Source organism: Mytilus trossulus, chromosome 10 (genome assembly GCF_036588685.1).
Source record: "Mytilus trossulus isolate FHL-02 chromosome 10, PNRI_Mtr1.1.1.hap1, whole genome shotgun sequence".
In the NCBI taxonomy this organism is placed as follows: domain Eukaryota; kingdom Metazoa; phylum Mollusca; class Bivalvia; order Mytilida; family Mytilidae; genus Mytilus; species Mytilus trossulus.
This window is the reverse complement of record NC_086382.1, coordinates 54,511,232-54,532,771: the sequence shown is the minus strand read 5'-3', so window position 1 is coordinate 54,532,771 and position 21,540 is coordinate 54,511,232. Positions and strand designations below refer to the sequence as shown.

At 31.0% G+C, this 21,540-nt stretch overlaps 1 long non-coding RNA gene across 1 annotated transcript; it reads right to left on the bottom strand.

Annotated features, from left to right (window-relative positions):
• Window positions 1-3,053: 3,053 nt before the first annotated feature.
• Window positions 3,054-20,498, bottom strand: LOC134686352 (uncharacterized). The gene is made up of 5 exons (XR_010101598.1): window positions 20,475-20,498; window positions 19,102-19,188; window positions 13,017-13,455; window positions 12,020-12,104; window positions 3,054-3,873 (listed from the first exon to the last, which is right to left on the bottom strand). It is a non-coding gene; the product is annotated as an uncharacterized LOC134686352 (long non-coding RNA).
• Between the last annotated feature and the right edge of the window lie 1,042 nt (window positions 20,499-21,540).

Below are 21,540 nucleotides of genomic sequence, written 5' to 3'. Positions count from 1 at the left end.
AGATACTAAATAGTCAAGGTACAAAATGACTTGCTTTCATTTAATTCAGAACAAGAGTGAATAGCAGGTAAAATCCTATATAAAACTTTTCTAATACAGAGCAGCAAGCCACATACAATTTACGTTCGAAGGGAGATTAATCATAGTGTATCACATCAATAGTGTATCAAACAATCTTAAAATAATACAGTATTTACAAACTAGATTAAATCTACAACCCGAGTTTAAGAAAGTAAACAACTTGATAGTTATCAAAGGCACCAGGATTATAATTTAGTACGCCAGACGCGCGTTTCTGTCATTGAGAATTACAAAATTTATAAAATAACAATTTCCATTGTTTCGATGAGCAATAAACTCATCATAGATGCCATGATTAACATTTCATATTTGCGCAAGACGCGCGTTTTGTCTACAAAAGATTTATCAGCGACGCTGACGTTGAAAAGCCCAAAATGGAGTACAAGGTTGTTGAGCAATGGGGACCAAAAACTCCTAAAAGTGTTGCCAAATATCGATAAAATTATCTATTTCTAAGGTTGAAAAGCATTAGTATTTCAAAACATTCAAAAATTCAAATTCAAATAAACAGTTTAATCATAATTATAACCATAACAAGTCGCAAGAAGGTAACATGGCATCTACAAAAGTAAATTCACCAAAGATACCATGGATACCAGGATTTAAGTTGTGTAGACGTGCGTATTGACTTCAAAATACTCAGAAATGACGCTCGAATAAAAAGAGGGGCCAACATTGAAGTGAACAATATCTAAAAGTTTTACCATTTACCACGGAAGAAACATCTTCCTGGAGTAGGTATTCCTTAGTATTTCGAAAAAAATCAAAGATGTGTAAAGAATTAGATAATAATTATCACCATATAAATAATAATGCTGCCTACTGGTCTTGTGATACCCTCGGGGAGATAATTCTACCAGCAGTGGTTGAATATAAATTCATCATAGCTACCAGGATTTAAATTATAAAAACCAGAGTGTTTTTATATTCATTAAACATGAAGGATGCTCTAATAAAAAAGAGGTTAAATAAAGTACAGAGTTGAAGAGCATTTAGGACTGCAAATCCCTAAACGTTTTGCCAAATATAGCTAAGCAATTCTGTTACTCGGGGAAAAAATCGTTAGCAGTTTGAAAAGTTCATATTTTGATTAAAATTTAAAATATAATTATGACCATATCAATGATAATTCATGTCAGCACACAAGTGCTAACTACTGACCTTAATATAGTATTTAGATAATATTAAGTCTCTGAACAAACGTGTTACTAGTAATCAAAATCAACTAATTAAACATCTAATAAATTATACACTTGGTGATATATCTATAAATTAAAAAGCAGAGATAGGCATTATTTGTTATGTACATAAGGTCAATTCATAAGTAAATTATATGATATTTTCAAGGTGTGTGACACAATCTTTTTCTTCATCCCACTCTAGAATATTCGCATATACTTACAGCTTTTTCAATTATACATCAGATGTCAGTAAAGGAAATAATACTGTTTTAACTTGAAATTGAGAATCATCAATGTTATTTCGGGTGACCTCAATATCGTTTAAGACCGGCGAAGATGATCTTCAAAAAAATCCAAAATATCGCCTTCGAAGAAGTGACGCTGTTTTATCGTATTGTCGTTATGGGCGTTAACGGCGAAAATCTGATTTAAAATGAGTAAAAGAGAAAATAATACACCTAAAATCAAAACAAAAAACACTTCAGGTACTCGTAGCGCGGATTTAGTCGGACCTCATACCAGTCAACAATCTGAAAGTATGCCGTAAATACTACACAGACGTTCTAAAAATGATATTTTAAATTCATCTACATTCAAGTCCGTGTGTTCTACATAGAGTCATATAGCAAAATATCCTTTCATAATAACATCACAGCTTAATGCCTCCCCTGAAAATTTGAAGTCCTTATAATGCATTGGTTACCTTAACTAACAAAATATCAATAAAATATTGTCTCGGTATCAAGTATGTGTATTACAACAAATATTTCGGTGCTTATAACTAGTTCGTTGACATCTTTAAAATAACTCATCATTAGCTTTGGTAAAATAATGAAATTTGGGGAGCTAACGATTTTTAGAGAATAAATACTCTTTTGATGTTAAAGTTTTATGGTCCTTTTGATTCTGTTGATAAATTTGTCTTTCAACTATTTACACTACACTTCGAAACAATTTTATATATCAAAAATATTTTTGTCTAATCAAATGATCGTTTGGGTAAATCTGAATACACATATATTAACTGCAACTAATTTTACTGTCTAATTAGGTAGATAGGCCAGATATACTCACTGCACGTGTGTTTAAATGATTGATTGCCTGAAGGTATTCCTGTTGGCACCAATCGCACCTCTTTAATAGAATAGCCAACTTCTTCGTTTACTGTTATGAATCACAGTTGATGACCAAACTCAGTAAAGAACCGTCTAAATTCCATTTAAATGATAACGAATATACTGCCGAAATTTACCCTGTCTGCTCTTTGGTTGGGTTGTTTTCTCTTTGACATATTCCCCATTTCCATTTGTTACTTTATTTATTAGCTACAAGAAATAAAAAAAAAATGAAAAATATTTTTGTTTGTTCAATCATTTATGAAAGTCAAATTATTCGCTTTTTCAAGTAATTTGGTTCAATTTTATCTGTAAAGGCTAAGAAAGCGCTGATGAATTATTCACTTGCAAGTGAATAATCGACCTCATTCAATCCGTTATATATGACTTCACTTAGATGGTAAATTAGATGGCATCTAAACCGAAAGACACACGACATGGTAATATATTTTATCGAGTACATCCATAGCAAATTGTTTTAGACTCTTTTTACTTTGAATATATGTTATAGTATATCGGAAATCAAATATGAGAATTACCATCAAATCGGTGAATATGAATTTTGATAGCTAGTGTCTTTATCAAGAGATATCACTTAAAAGCTATATTTAGTTATAACATCTATTGATATATTAAAATGCAAAAATACTCCCTTATTTGTGGGTGATCACTTTATTAGAAGGACGAGGATCGCGGGGATTTAAAATCAAACACATTAAACAGTAATTCTTTGGTTAATTTATAGTTTATTCAAAGATTGGTTTTGATTTGAACAAATGGCGTCAAAATACACTTTGAGTGTATATATGTTTCTTCTTGTTGTTGGACTGGTGTTAGAAATTACAGTTGACATAAAATAATCAAAATTAAAGATGGCGTTATTTTAAAATGATTTTTGTAGTGCGAACATGTCAAATACGCATCGAGAGTATTGATATATGACATAAGTCTAATATTTTATATCCTTGAATTTCTATCAAAATGTTCACTAAATACTATTTCCCCTGCACATCTAGAGATAATATAAAATAAGGCGATTATATTCGGCGACTTTGTAGATGTATTTTTTCCCACGTAAAATTGCCACTTCAAGCTGATCATTTTTCTGCACTTCAAACACTTCCTGAAGAATTAATTGACTGATAAACTCTGTTCCTCTTCCTGGTATACCAGATATTTTTTGACAGGTTTTTTGTTTTGTCCGTTTTAAAGTTATGCATGCGGCGATCTTCAATTTTCTATGCTTGCTTCTAGTCGTCAGTGATAATTCTGCTTTTAACATTCCAACAGTAGGTACAGTAAAGAATCGATGCTTGGTTACGGCAAAGGGAGATGTTTGTGAAGTTGTTTTCCATGAGTATGATTTTGTCTCAAATTTTAAACTTTTAAAGTTGAGGTTGTATGACCCAACGAACACTGTTGGTTTTGCAACTATGCAAAACACCCATATCAGCATAACGAAAGATGTCAACTGAATGACCGAACACTCCATAATACTACAAAAGACAAAACAAGAATATCATATGACTGTCTTGTTGCTTATCTTCCAATTCATCTGGTCTCTTGTGGAGAATTGTATCATTATCCATAATAGCATATATTCATATTGTATATGATAAAAGTGCTACTTTAATAATATACTTTTATAATAAGTGCGTAAAGTTCGTTCAATTATTTTGCGTTGAATATTGATTATCAACTACCTTTTTTTACATTACGGAATTCTTATAAGCCTACCGTTTAATTTAAAACAATATCACATTGCCTGTATCTCTCAGGCTTAAATCAATAATATGAAATACCCAATGGGAACCAAACGAAATAATGTAAATTTACTTCCATGAAAGAATATTTAACAAATTCTTCCAACCTGTCGACAGTTCTACAGTTTTTATATATATATATATATAACACTAGAATTGCATTTCTTATGAAAAGTTCATACTTATATGAATAGAGAATAACATATGGCTCATAATATCACAATACGAAACGTCAATATAATCCCAAGATCTCTGCTCGCCGGTTTAAGGTTGAGAGTTGATACATAGTGTGATATAGAAAAGCAATATTATATACACTTTATAATGTACCTGACGTAGATATTGTTTATGTTACCTGATGTCATTCAAATAAAGGATTTGATAAAGCCTTCAATACAGTGACTGTCACCGATGACGTGAAGTCATACAGATTAAAAGTGTGTTCATTCTATAGTTTCACAATTTACTAGAATTTCATTTCTTTTGAAAAACTATTGTAAATGAAAATATTTGAAAAATTATACCCTTAACTTAAAGACAAGTTGGATCGAAATAAAGCTTAAGTTTAACAAAATTCTTAATCTAGAATAAAATGGCCACTTAAGACTTGAAAACAAGTTAAATCAAAATAAAGCTTAAGTTTGACACGATTCTTCAGCTAGAATAAAACGGCCACTTGAAACAATAACTACTTGTAACATCTTCAGTGTTTTAATCTATTAAAATAAACAGAAGATTAAGGGTGTTATATACATAGACAGCTGATAATGAGAATATTAAAAAATAGGAAAAAGTCAACAATATGCAATAAAAATACTCAATAAAATGCGCAGTACATACCATAAAACAAGCAAGTGTATACTCTTAAGGTTTTGTCATTAGGGACTTTCCGTTTTGAATCTTCGTCAGAGTTCAGTATATTTGTGATTTTACTTTCTGTTATAAAAATGTTATTATTAACGATAACGTGTATTTGTATTTTTAGAGTTTTGAAATTGAATATTTTTAGAAGAAATCCTTCTAACTAAAATAACTCGTGTTCAGAAATAAGTTGATATTTAACTATTGTGTACACACAAACATATTCACATGGGAAACGTTAAAGGATTGGCCAGGCATTGATAGATGCAATTCGGAAAGATATTTGAAAATCTACCCTCATATCAATATTGAATTAATTTGTATTGATTGATTCAAACAATAGATAGCATCTATAACATTTGGTTATCAAAACCGTGTCACTAATTTGACCGTACATTTTACAATCCAATGTTGTGTATTCTACAATCATCTGTAAACTTGCAAATAAATATAATTTCATGATTGTACATTTTTTTAGTAAAATAACATTTTATAAAAAAAAGATACTTACAATCAAAAATTAGTTAGAAGATAGATATAACAAGACATATAAGAAGATACGGAATGAGTGTCAATGAGAAAACTCTCTATCCAAGTCAAAATCAATTCATAAAAGTAGACCAGTATACGTCAAAGGACGGTCTTCAACACTAAACCGAATTTTACGGAAAGCTATTAAGGACCCCAAAAAATACTAGTGTAAAATCATTCAAACGGGGAAAGTAAATGTTTAATCTATATAAAAAACGAGAAACGAGAAACACTTATGAACCACATCAACAAGCGACCACTAATAAACATCAGATTCCTGACTTAGGACAGGTGCCAGCATTTGCAGCGGGATTTAACATTTTAATAGGTACTAACATGGCCCTCATTTGACGAATTTGGCTATACTTTTTGGACCTGTTGGATTATAGCTCTTCATCTTTTATATAAGCTTTGGATTTCAAATATTTTGGCCACGAGCATCACTGAAGAGACATGTATTGTCGAAATGCGAAATGAAATATAAAATTTATACTAGATACTCTGAAACTCATTTAGCCTAAGTTTGGGTGAAATTGATACAGCAGTTTCAAAGGAGAAGATTTTTTAAAGTAAGTCAACATGATGAACAAATTGTGAAAAAGTCTTTAAACGGCAATAACTGATTTGTAGATCTTACTTTGCTTAACATTTTTGCTTTCAAAAGTTTATCTGTATCTATAATAATATTCAAGAGATTTACCAAAAACTGCAAAAGTTCTTTTAAATCATCAATTCAGGGGCAATATACCTGAAAAACCAGTTACCCAATTCGGCTGAAAAGTTCAGGACAGGTAGACCTTGATCTAATAAATACTTTAACTTCTTGTCTTATTTGCTCTAAATGCTAGAGTTTTTGAGATATAAGCCAAAAACTGCATTTTACCCTGTGTTCTATTTTTAGCCATGACGGCCATGTTTTATGAAGAAATAAAAAAAATAAAGCCAAAAATTTATTTTATACACCCTACTGACCATTCAGTTGAAGTTTGGTTGAATTTGGTTGAGTAGTTTTATAGGAGAAGATTTTTTAAAGTTAGCAAATATGATGAACAAATTGTGAAAAATTGTCATTAAAGGACAATAACCCCTTAAGAAGTCAATTGACAATTTTGGTCATTTAACTTATTTGTAGATCTTACTTTGCTGATCATTTTTGCTGTTTACAGTTTATCTTTATCTATAATAATACTCAAGATAATGACCAAAAACTGCAAACTTTCCTTAAAATTACCAATTAAGTGGCAGCAACCCAACAATGGGTTGTTTGATTCATCTGAAAATTTCAGGGCTGATAGATATTGACCTAATGAACATGTATACCCTTGTCAGATTTGCTCTAAATGCTTTCGTTTTTGAGATATAAGCCAAAAACTGCATTTGACCCCTATGTTCTATTTTAAGTAACGGCGGCCATGTTTTTTGACGGATCAAAAATCAAAGCACACACTTTGTGCAGGATAATCTAAGGAACAATCATGCAAAGTTTCATCCAAATCCATTCAGTAGTTTCAGAGGAGAAGATTTTTTAAAGTTAGCAAATATGATGAACAAATTGTGAAAAATTGTCACTAAAGGACAATAACCCCTTAAGGGGTCAATTGACAATTTTGATTATTTAACTTATTTGTAGATCTTACTTTGCTGATCATTTTTGCTGTTTACAGTAAATCTTTATCTATAATAATATTCAAGATAATGACCAAAAACTGCAAAATTTCCTTAAAATTACCAATTGAGTGGCAGCAACCCAACAATGGTTTGTTTGGTTCATCTGAAAATTTCAGGGCTGATAGATCTTGACCTAATGAACATTTTTACGCCATGTCAGATTTGCTCTAAATGCTTTTGTTTTTGAGATATAAGCCAAAAACTGCATTTGACCCCTATGTTCTATTTTAAGTAACGGCGGCCATGTTTTTTTACCGATCAAAAATCAAAGCATAAACTTTGTGCAGAATAATCTAAGAAACAATCATGCTAAGTTTCATCCAAATGCATTCAGTAGTTTCAGAGGAGAAGATTTTTTAAAGTTAGCAAATATGATGAACAAATTGTGAAAATTGTCATTAAAGGACAATAACCCCTTAAGGGTCAATTGACAATTTTGGTCATTTTAACTTATTTGTAGATCTTACTTTGCTGATCATTTTTGCTGTTTACAGTAAATCTTAATCTATAATAATATTCAAGATAATGACCAAAAACTGCAAAATTTCCTTAAAATTACCAATTAAGCAACCCAACAATGGTTTGTTGGATTCATCTGAAAATTTCAGGGCTGATAGATCTTGACCTAATGAACACTTGTACGCCATGTCAGATTTGCTCTAAAGGTTACAATACACCATTAGATTTTATGGGCGCAGCCATTTTATTAGCAAAACATGGTATTCAGACTTGAGAGTTTGGCTAATCCTGATTGGTCGATATGTGCGCCCGTTCTTTTTTTTATTTAAGAGACTTCGTGCACTCTGCTTTATACAAAAGGCAAAATAAAAATTATTCCGTAGCCCTGAAGGCAATGAGATGACTTTTCAACGCTAGGACAAGACACGTATTTTTAAGGGCAAAATTGATAGGAATGGGAGATAAGTACAAAATACGCTAAGAAAAGCAACGCGAACCTATATTTTGGGACCAAAAAAATCTGTCCTAATAACTTTTCTTTGATTCTAGAAAGATTTCGTTAAATAAACAACTTTCTAAAGTCTGTATCCCGAAAAAGGCTACCATTGTCGCCAATGGGGAAATTAATTGTTTATTTCAATCTATACAGCATCGACATTTCTTTATCATAGTGCTCAGAAAGTGTCAAAAACAGTCATTTTACTTGACATTTGATGTGAAACCAGGTTTTTTGGCGACCAATGAAATATTGATTATCTAGTTTTTAAGCTATAGTCTGTTTCATATTTGTATTGTGTTTTACCTTAGAAACAAGGGTGGGCTCGACTTTTGACTTACTGTGGAACGAATATGTCATTTTCTGAAGTTCTGTCGATTTGCTCGAAAAGAGCAAGTACACGTCTAGAGTTTGTGAATATAAATCGATTTTTAAACATAACAATCTCGACCCAAGTGCTGTTATCGAAATTACCAAATTCAGCGAAAATGTACGGAAATGATCCCCTTCGAACATTGAAGTGTTCACACGAATAACAAACCAAAAGAATAAGAATAAGCATACCATTGTGTAATTAGCAAACAGTTATCGATGTTAAAACACAAATATTTACACATATTCCATATTTTGAAATGCTATAGTCTGTTTCAAAAATGTACTTTTAGACGAAAATGGTTTCATTTAAAACTTTTGTTCAAATCCACCGTAGTAGTAACATATTGAATTGGTTTTGGTATCAATATAATCAGTAATTGATGATATACAAAGAATCATTGGAGAACGTGGGGCATTATCTAAAGGCCCTTTTTAGCAGTACCGCATTTACTCAAAAAAACAGATTTTTTTCTTCACATTTTTCGACTGGGGTCACCTCCGATAAAAAATTGTGAAAATTCAGAGAGTAATGCCAGAACGTTTTGAAGATGATTTATTTGTGGCATATATATTTGTGCATCTAACGCACTTTTAATTGCACGATACAAGGAAGTATTAAATACCGTAAATGCTTTCGTTTTTGAGATATAAGCCAAAAACTGCATTTGACCCCTATGTTCTATTTTAAGTAACGGCGGCCATGTTTTTTTACGGATCAAAAATCGAAGCATAAACTTTGTGCAGGATAATCTAAGGAACAATCATGCTAAGTTTCATCCAAATCCATTCAGTAGTTTCAGAGGAGAAGATTTTTTAAAGTTAGCAAATATGATGAACAAATTGTGAAAAATTGTCACTAAAGGACAATAACCCCTTAAGGGGTCAATTGACAATTTTGATCATTTAACTTATTTGTAGATCTTACTTTGCTGATCATTTTTGCTGTTTACAGTAAATCTTTATCTATAATAATATTCAAGATAATGACCAAAAACTGAAAAAATTTCCTTAAAATTACCAATTAAGTGGCAGCAACCCAACAATGGGTTGTTTGATTCATCTGAAAATTTCAGGGCTGATAGATATTGACCTAATGAACATTTTTACGCCATGTCAGATTTGCTTTAAATGCTTTTGTTTTTCAAATATAAGCCAAAAACTGCATTTGACCCCTATGTTCTTTTTTAAGTAAGGGCGGCCATGTTATTTGACGGATCAAAAATCAAAGCACACACTTTGTGCAGGATAATCTAAGGAACAATCATGCTAAGTTTTATCCAAATCCATTCAGTAGTTTCAGAGGAGAAAATTTTTTAAAGTTAGCAAATATGATGAACAAATTGTGAAAAATTGTCATTAAAGGACAATAACCCCTTAAGGGGTATCAATGTTAACTGTATGCATGTATTTTGTTTGAGGGCCTCAATGAAAATTAGACTATTTCTAATTGAGTTACCCTCTTTAAATAAAGAATTTATTATTATTATTATTATTATAATTATTATTATTATCTTGACCTAATGAACATTTTTACCCATGTCAGATTTGCTCTAAATGCTTTCGTTTTTGAGATATAAGCCAAAAACTGCATTTGACCCCTATGTTCTATTTTAAGTAACGGCGGCCATGTTTTTTTGACGGATCAAAAATCGAAGCACGAACTTTGTGCAGGATAATCCAAGGACCAATCATGCAAAGTTTCATCCAAATCCATTCAGTAGTTTCAGAGGATAAGATGTTTGAAAAATTGTTAACGATGACGACGACGACGACGACGGATTCCAAGTGATGAGAAAAACTCACATGGCCTTTTAGGCCAGGTGAGCTAATAGTCCAGTCAAACTAAGATTTAACCTCAAACTAATTGCAACAGAAAATGTTTTAGTTCTAATCTATAGCATTATGCCCTTTATATACACAGAAAAAAGTCCCATAAAATCTAACTTGAGGAAAACTCAAAATCAGCACTTTTAGTTTCCTATGGAAATTAACATTGAAAGGGGAAATAACTCTTACAAAAATGAGTCTTTTTTGGTCAGTTTTTGGTTGTTTTTCTTGAAATTTATGTACAGTATGATACTTTGATGGGGTTATAAGTTTGTATTTGACTGAAATATGTAATCTTCTGCTCATGAAATGTACAAAACCGAAGTGGTATGGGTAGTTTTATTTTTTTCATGCATTTTTCATTAAAGAATTTGCAAATTTGAAGGTTTGTAACCATTTTGAAAAAATAATGTGAAAATTTGGTAATGTTTATATCTGTATATTATATTATTTCAGCAACTTACTTATCTAAAGAAACTTTAAACCACAAAAAGAAGTATACATGCTTAATTATTTTTATTAAATTTGAGATTCTTTACCTTGACTTGTTGAAAATTTCAATAAATGATCAACTAATGAATTACAAAATCTAGATTCTAGCTTGATAAAATATATGCAAACACCTTAAGAGTTGTTTATTATACTGTAAAGACCGCTGAAGAATCAATACATTCTGATGAACAGAAGAGGTAAAGTTATAATTTTGAATCACTTTTTATTGATATTTCTGCCTTTTTTGCAAGAGTTATCTCCCTTTTCAATACAAATCTCCATAGGAATTTTAAATGGTGATTTTTTTAGTCTTCCTCAAGTTAGATTTTGTTGGACTTTTTTCTGTGCATATTTGGGGTATAATGCAAGAGATTAAAACTTAAAAATCTTCTGTTGCAATTACTTTTAGGTTAGGGTCAAACTGGTGCTAGATTGACTGGACTATAAAAAAACGACGGTACCTAAAAGATGTGAAAAGTAAAATAACAAAAATATTCAACTCCAAAGAAAATTCAAAACGGAAAGTCCTTTATCAATTGGCAAAAATCAACAGTTCAAACGTACCAAACAAATGGAAAAACAACTGTCATATTCCTACCTCGGTACAGACATTTCTTTGTGCAGTTATTGGTGGATTGAATCTGGTTTATATGAATAATTTCATATCAAGGGGCACATAGTCAAAAACCTGATTGACCTCGCATCTAAACAAGAGATAGGCACAGAAGCAGGTACAAAAACACTACAAATGCTGGTGCATATTGTGCAGGGACTAACAGTCTAGAAGTAACAGTCTGAGGACAACAGGAGTTGTTAATTACTACAATCAGGTCGAACACCTGGAAAAACCTGACCAGCCGAACCATAATAAGGTTAAACATGAGGTATTGAAGTCTAGGATGTATGTGGCATGAAGTTATTAGCAAAAAAGAAGGTTAAAAAACACACAGTGTATCGCTGGGGCTGTAGAAACAAGAAACACTACTTACACTCATAAGTATACCAGGGTAAAACAAAACTGAGCCGGTGGTGTCAACTGGTCTAGAAAACGTGTGGGTATCAGTCGTAAAGGTAGAAATACCTCCATCATAACGGAATAAACCTACATCGAAGCTAAACGTCGGTTGAATGACTATAATTACTAGTATTGGGAGGTATTATCTGACTCACCGTTGTCATTGTCAACTGGTAGGGTAACCACCCATGTAGTTCCCTGTAATGGATTTAAACGGACTGTTTACAGTGAATTCCATATCTGCAAAGTTAAAATGTAAAAACAAATAGCAATAGGCAATGATATAGGGGATACCTACCCTGCTCAAAAAAACAAACTATTTTCTGTATACAGTGAAAGAAAAACACGTGTGTCTTCATGCGCAGGCGGAAATCAAATGAAAATATACCGGCATTATTTATAGTCACAGGTCATCCTGATTTCTAGATATTTTATCTGAGATGCCGCCTGTCAGACTTACGCATATGGTATTGATAAAAATTCAAAACTTTTTTTATTATTCTTAATTAAATTGAAAAATTGAAATGGGGAATGTGTCAAAGAGACAAGATCTCGACCAAAAGCATGGAACAGAAAGGCCACCAATAGGGTTTTCTATTTATAAAGCCAGCCATGATTTGTAACTTTATGAGGTGTACAGCATGTTTTTACTCGGAGAAAATTTTGTGATGTTCAAACACAGCAATGTTGTTCTATACCTCAACTCTACTTTTTGTATTTTAGTATATTAAATTTTATAAAAGCCCTGCATTTGAAGGTAAACAAATTATCTAATGTTTCAACTAGTCGATCTTGTGGGTACACTTCACGCAAAAACAATACAAAAAGCAATGAGGTACTATTCATCGCCGTGATAAATTTATTATCTTATAAAATGTTTCAAAAACAGTTCCTAATCATGTTGTCCTACAACTCACTTGTCAACTTGACCGAATAAAAGGTAGTTTTCATTTTTCATTGTATGTTGTGTATGTTTCTAACTCATTATCAAGTATTAGAATTTGACTTCACGCAATACACATTAAAACGATGATGACGTTTTGATACTGATTTTTTATTGTAATTTTATATTGTTCAGTTATATTTAGATTAAATTGAAAATATGCATATATTTTTTTAAACCTTTCATTGAATCGGCAATATTGGTTTTACCTGTTTAGCTGTATTTCTGTGTAAGTCCTCTCTGCATGTTTGTATATGAATTCATCTAAACACAAACCCGACCAAATTTGTGCACTTCCAGTTTAGCAATCTTCTGAATAACGAACGTTTTTGTTCTTCTTACAACATCAGACATTCTCTTACAACTTTTCTTATTGTTCAAATAATAGAATAACATGTATTAGTCAGCTTTGAATTTCCTATGATTACTTCCACTTGCTAGTTTCATTTTCAATGTCAAATAAATAGCCAGACTTGATAATGAACACTGTTATACGTAAAAGGCCGATGTTTAAGAAATTTGTTTCCAGATAAATACATTTTTTTGTGAACTTGATGTTACATAATCATAAAACGTTTGTCTGTTGCGCAACTGCAAAAGGCGCTGCATCAGATCTCAGCTGTATGAGTATACATTCCATATATCACACTGCAAATAAAAAATGGAAATAATGGCACATCGTTATGAAACAAAAGTAGCAGTTAATTTTAATTTCAAGAATGATAAAAGCAAATAATCAGCTCAATCATGAAAAAAAATTGTAACATAGATATAGAAAACACCGTACATTCGAGTAATGATTGACAAAACGATCTCGACAAAAAGGACCTTAAAATTTGTATAACAGATATCTAAGATAAGAAATATATAACTTTTTTTAAGTAACTATCAAGAATAATAAAATGGCTGTAGTCTTATAACGCCGATTTTAATTTTCTAGATACTAGTATATCATTGGCTTTCCGATATGCAACTGCATAACATCAAAAGCGCATTGAACGCATGACATTAATTACGTGTTGTTTTCATTTTTTGTGGCATGTTTCATTTTAATAATTACATTAGATGTATGTTTCATTATAATACTTTATTTTGATTGGCTAACTGCACATCCCGTGTTATCCCGTAAGCAATTGTATCACTCAATAAAACTTTTCATTCATGAAAACACTTGGTCCCAGAATTAAATGCACAGGTGAATAAAATACAAAAATTATAAAATTCGTGTTTTCATGATCATAGCTAAAAAAATGTTATCATAAGTATTGAATGCTTCTTTTTGTAACTTTATAGGGTTGTAAAAGCGTTGATCGTGTGCACATTTTTAGTATGGAGCGCTTCCGCGCTTCATACAAAATGTACTTCGGTCAACGCTTTTACACCCCAATAAATTTACAAAAAGAAGCATTCAATTCTTAAATAAAGTATCAATTGTGCAAGAATACGGAATATCTTGTTCACGCTAAATTACTTGTATACATGTTTATTAAATGATTCATGTTAACATGGTAGATATTTTAGTTTTTCGGCAATATTTTATAGAATACATTTTAGTATTGATGAATACATTGGCATACGAAGCATACTTCTGTATTTACCTTCATATTGAAGGTTCAATGATAAACGGTTGATTGAAGTCCAAAAATGTATAAAACCTAAACAGTTGAAGAACTGTGTGAACTCAACTAATAGCCTAATTCCTCTAAGATCAACTTTGCCCGGAGTGAAAATAAGGTGGGGTTGTAAAACAAAGGACTTTATACAGATGAACACCCTGACACTAAAATAAACTAAAAAGAATTTCAGAAAATACATCACTTGTTGTATTAAAAAGTATGATTATAAATGTTAAGTGTGCTATTCTTTTTTATTGTATCATGATGAACAAGTTGTATTTGTTGATGTATTTCTAGTGGAGTTACTTGCAATACTACGAATGTTATGGCGTTTTCTTTTTTAAACACAACTTTTAATTGTTTAAAAACGAAATGATATATTTTCCACTAAATAGTGTATTGCATTTTTGACGTAAGTGATACTAATGAGTCTAAGTTGCAAAAACGTATTATTCACACAATTTAGTTTAAGTGTAACCGGATTATTTTTTGGCACTAACAGATTTCTTTTAGAATAATCATGTAAACAAGCAAATATATGACAAAAATATAAGATGAAAAATAAAAACAGAATACCTTTATTTAATATTTATATGAAAAGTAAAAATGGCACTGTTTATTTTAAATAATTAAGTCCATTCTGGTATTTTTAAAACATATAAAAATAAAACAATTTGTTTGTTTCAATTTTCATGATTCAAATTTTAGTTTTTTTAACCCATTTTTCAATTACATTAAGATCTTTTTTTATTTTTAGAAAGGGAAATTTTTCTTTATAAATAATTTTTGGTCTAACACAACACCAACTTATAACAACATCTATTAAATTTATTTTGTTTATAATCGAGGAATATTTTATAAAATGAAACCTTTCAAGGAAGATTCTTTAATATTTTGAAACTGCAATTGAATTGAAATTGAATTGAATATTTCTTAGTTTGCAACTTCCTCTTCTATTTCAAGGCCGTAAGATTATATCGCGAATTGTTGGGTTCATTTAATTTTGATGATCCCAAAAAATATTTTAAACATTCACAGGAATTTCCTTATAGAATTGATATAAACATAAAAAAAAATATAGCACTGCCATTTAAGGGGATCACAGTTTAATATATTTGAAAATTAACTGGACAGAATTGGCTAGACTTAAAGTTTAATTTCAACAATTTTTTATCGCACCTCATGTCCACTTCAGTCAATACTCAATTGCAAATTTAAACAACAACGAATAAGTTCACTTTTCTAAGAATTGCATAAACAAGTCGTTTAGGTTTAAAAAGAATATCAAACATTGCAGATAAGATCAAGTTTGTTTACCTCATACCAACAAACAGTGTGTTCTAATAAACGTTAGCAAAAAAAACTATAGAAATGTTACGAACTAATTATTCCAAGAAACGGATAATAGCAATGAAAAAAAGAGAAATTGGTGTTAATTTAACCAGTTAATCGATTGTTGGGATAATATCCAATGAACATACTGCAAAAATAATATTATGTTGTTTTAACATTTACAAGTCAATTTTCAATATAACTATAACAAAAGTATATAAATCAAGCATAATAGCAATAGTTATGTAATCAATAATTGTGCGTAATTTTATATACTAATATGCTTGTGTCTAGAGCAAATATATATGTATCTCGTTTCTCGTTTTTTATATAGAATAGAGCGTTGGTTTTCCCGTTTGAATGGTTTTACACTAGTAATTTTAAGAGCCGTTTATAGCTTGTTGTTCGGTGTGAGCCTAGGCTCCGTGTTGAAGACCGTACCATGACCTATAATAGTTTACTTTTATAAATAGTGACTTGGGTGGAGAGTTGTCTTATTGGCACTCATACCACATCTTCCTATATCTATATATTTAATCCAATTACTATCAAGTGGAACTTATAGCATTGTTAGTTTTATTTTACAAAAAAATAAAATGCTATACATTTTTACATATAGAATTAAAAGCAAAAACTACCTGAGAAACATTAAAATTTATAGATTAACAAAATTTACTGACAACGTCATGTCTAAAATAGAAAAAGAAAACAACGACCGATAATATTACCCAAGACACAATATATAAAAAACTAAACACTAAGCAACACAAACCCCACTAGAATCTGGTGGTGATCTCAAGTGCTCTTGAATGGGAAGCAGACCCTGTTTCACATGTGACACCTGTCGTGTTGTTCGTGTTATAGTATAATGAACAGAAAAGATGTGTATACATGTTGAATCCAAACTCATTTTTTTATGATTGAAATTATATCATATGGAATATTTAAGAAAATGTTTGGATATACCATTAAAGGTCTTTTTATAGAAAAACAAACTCATACACTTACCTTATAAAACGCTGGTCTCTTAAAAGCTCTTAATTCAAAAAACACAAATGAAACGACAAAAATTTAAAACAACAATAAAGTAACGCCATGGTAGTTCCTAGAAATAAGAAATGACAATGGGGAAAAAAGACCAGTGATCTAATTGGTAAGAAAATTCGCATGAGCACACTTTAAAATGCACTTATTCAAGCAAACCTTCAATGGAAAATAAGTCAAATTTATTTAAACCAAGTTAAATACGAATTGATGCAATAATAGAAATAACAACTATATTTAAAGAGTTACCATATAAATCATTGTATAATTAATTAACAGCACTAGTTACAATTTTACTATAAAATGCTTACATGCGCATCCAATAGTGGAAAAATAATCAGTTCATTGATGTGGCCGCTTAATGGTAAAAGTAGAAAGATATTCTCAAAGTGATTTTTAAAAACTAATGTCGAAATGCCCTCATTTAAGTTTGTACGTTCTTTTTGGTGAAATAGGTTCTCACTTTTTGGATATTTAAACATTATTTGGCTTCGCAATTTACAAAAGTGTTACTTTCATTTCCTGAGGAGCAATTTAATTTCGTACAGAAAATAATCATCCAACCAGCTAGCATATTTGCAGCTTACACATTATGTATCGTACATAATAACTAAGAAGTACATGTACTTATAATATAATTATTTCTGTGACTGCATCCTACACTAATTTGTTAGATCGTCTATACTACGATAGATAACTCATAATTCAGTTGATATGTAAAATTCCATCTTCATGCCTACACTATCATGTACTGTGTTACGACGCTAGATAAAAACTGACGAGGAAAGGTAACACGTTTGATTTTTTGTCGAGCATAGGCAGTTGATTGGTCTAGCGCGCCGGGCATAGTACAAGGCGATTTGGTGCTACGATTTAAAAGAATTTACAGATTTAACATTGTTGGGCTGTTTTTTTAACGAAATATATATACATTATGTGTTTGCAGCCTTGTATCACCATTATTGCTGATCCGATAGGGATAAAAACTGTCGTAGAGCTGTCACTGGTTCAGACTACTAATGTATATAAAAACGTCTGAACCAGTGACAACCTTTTTGAGTTGAAATAAGCTATCATTGATAAGGTCATAATAAAAAATGAAAGGACCCCAGTTTAGAAGTCGTTACTTCTGTGATGAAATGATTTATAAAGGCAACAGTAGTATACCGCTGTTAAAAACTCATAAATCCATGGACAAAAAACAAAATCGGGGTAACAAACCAAAACCGAGCGAAACGCATTAAATATAAGAGGAGAACAACAACACAACACCGAAACGCAACACACACGGAAACAGACCAATCATCAGACAAAACACCACGAGAATAACAAATGTAACATGAAAACCAAATACATGAATTTGGGATAGACAAGTACCGTGCCACGTCTTATCTCAATATCTCAAAAATAAGAGAAAACACAAACGACTGAACGTTAAAATGCAACACAAAGAGAAACGAACAATATTATAACAATGACCATCTTCCTATAATTGATATGGTCATAATAAAAACTTAACAGTTTACAAAACGTTTTATTTTTCGAATTACTAAGGATTTTTAACCCAGGAATAGATAAACGTAGTTGCAGTATTTTGCAAAATCTTCCACGAGGTCGATGCCACTGATGGTGGATGTTATCTTCCGATGGTACCACAAACCCGTTTGTGTTAACATGAATTACCATTGATACATAAAAATTAACTTTAAAAAAAACATTGATTCGGGACGGATTTTCTACCTCAGGAAAAGATTACCATAGCTGTTTTTGGCAAAATCTTTCTGAATTTTGACAAATTTATTACAATACAACAGAAAAAGGTGTGATTAAAATCAACATTTATCATTCAAAAAAACTTATTAAATGTACAGAACATATATCATAACAAACAAACGTTAGTTACCATCACAACCATAACATTAGTAAGTTTTTTTTTAAATTTGGCATATGTTTAACTCAAGAATAAACAGGTATAGGAATACTAATAGTGCAATCTAAATAAGGCTGTCATATCTGAGTATAATTGTTTGGCAACAATAAAATCAACGGTCGACTTTAATTTATCTACATAAAATTGAGAATGGAAATGGAAATGGAAATATAGTCAGTATATCGAAAGTGCGTTTCTCTCTTTGGAGCAGCGACAGTATGTTCTTTTGTAATCAAGATGAGTAATGGGAAATCGCAGAACACGGTTTACATTTATAATAACAAAACAAAATTTCTACACTCAAACTCACTTGTTCAACTGAACGTTTTTTTTTTATTTCAATCATTCATTAAGCTAACAATAAAATATTACCCCATTAACTGAGTTTCTATGCGGTTATAATCTGAAACTTTGTAGCTGCATTCATCCCAACGTAAAATGATGACTAGATTGGTGTACCTACAAATATTTATGATGAATAATTTGAATAACTCTTTCTTATTTCTTCAACACAAGACACTATCTGGCAAGTTTTTCGATTTGGTCATATACAGGTTAAAAAAAACAGTCGTAGATTTCCTATGCATAATCTCAGTTGTTAGTCAAAGTTTGAATTTTAATTCAAAATGAGAAAATGCACACTTGAAAATGCACACTTTTAAATGTGAAACGGATTTTTTGCTGTCTCTTTGACCCTTTCCCCATTTCCATTCTCAATTTCATTATTTCTGAAACTAGCCTCCGATTAAATACTCTTTAATGAACTTGAGGTTACATAAGCTTATACAATTTGTCTGTTCTACTACTGTCCAAAGCACTTCAGTATTTTTTTAAAGTTGTATGGATTGGCACTCCATACTAGAAAGAACTACTAAATAAATCTTAATAAAAAAGATTGGCAGTGTACCCGATTTTTTTAGGATCATAAAGGCAAATAATATTGGTATAACTAAATAAAAAAAAGTGTAGCATAGATATCGAAAAAAAATGTTATAATGAAAGGGCATTTTAAAATAATTCGAAGGAATAGAGTGAAATGTGTATATAACTTTGTTTACATTTCTGTGTCCTCACAGTTTTTGATAAATTTACTTTTCCCATTTTTGTCGCCACTTACCACTCAATTCAAATGCTGTGGCATTCTGTCATTGATTGTCAGGTTTATTTCGATGCATCATATATTTCAAATAATACATGTGAATCACTTTATAGTTATATTGATATATATAGCGGGACGGCTGCAGTGCAGGCGATTTGGTGTCACGATATCACAGTAGCATGGGTTCGAATCCCGGCGAGGGAAGAACCAAAAATTTGCGAAAGCAAATTTACAGATCTAACATTGTTGGGTTGATGTTTAGACGAGTTATATATATATATATATATATATATACAAATATGGAACGTATCGGCTTTGTCCTGTACTTTCAATATCACCCTCCAAGTTATTTGCATATTTTACCAAATATTCACTGCAATTGAAGGAAATAACAGTTTAGCATACTTAACACTTGTTTACAATATTATTTGAATCTGAAAAAGATTTATCGCAACTTATGTCCATTGAAGTCAGTAAAATTGTTATAAAAGACGACAATAGAAAGTTTCATTATTCTTAGGTTTGAAATATTCAAATCAATTAGGTTTTCAATCATATCAGTACATTGCAGAAAAAAAACCTCGGGATCATAATAAATTATTTGCAATATAAGGTTATTAAGAGAAGGCCAAATACAGGCGTTTACCTGATAAAAATGCAGACATCTGATCCCATGTAAATTCTCAAAATAAATGTTATAATGTTACGCAATGATAATTCCTAGAAACGAAAATGACATTGTGAAGCGATTGGCGAGATAACGTCACATGAGCAGACCAAAAAGTCCTAACTTTACAGATAGTGTTTGTTTCCAAGAATCCAATTCAATGAACAATATAAATACACCAGAAGTATTTAAACCAGTAATCAGTCTTATTAAATAGAGACACGAAAAGATGTCTCAAATCAAAAACAGTCTGTTTATTTTGTACACGCATTGTGTCAATATAATAAAATTTAGAGGTTAAGCTTGCTTTGAAACAGGTAAAATCCACCATTTTCTACATCAGAAAATGCCTGTCGTTTGATGTGTTACAGCTTTTTATTTTGCAATTTAATAAGGGACTTTCTTTTTTGAATTTTCCTCAGAGTTTTTTATGATTTTACTTTTTAAGAGTGCCAGTTTTATTGGTTGGTGGCATATCAGTCCTTGAGAATATCATCATTTCAATACTCAGTTTTGTTTCTCGGAGTTCGGTATTTTCGTTATTCTACTTTTTGGTTATATACTTTTCTTATGTTGATAATTTAAAAATGCGTGTCTGTATTTACTTTACAGCTTTAAGTTTTATTAGATTTCGTACATGAACTAAACAAAGCAAAAGAGCAAAAACACATGTGGTGGAATTTTTTTGTCTAGTAAACGTCTTATAAGGACAATAAACATAAGGTTGTACAAGAGTGCACACACTAAAATGTATCGTCTGTGTTATTGGCCATGAATAATTTATTGTAGAAAGTCAAAAAGACAAAAAGGTTTTACTGAAAGTATCATATAAACATTACACTATCAATGATCACCGATAATAAAGTCAATGTCATATATACCTTGCAATTATTCCATACACCAAACATAGTTGACCTTTGTTTATATTACAAGTATGGACATGATTAGATAGTTCACACAGCAAAGGTTTCTGGCACAAACGGAATATGATTTAAGACCTAAAAATAATAATTTTTGATCCTTTAGGTCTAAATATCAACTAATT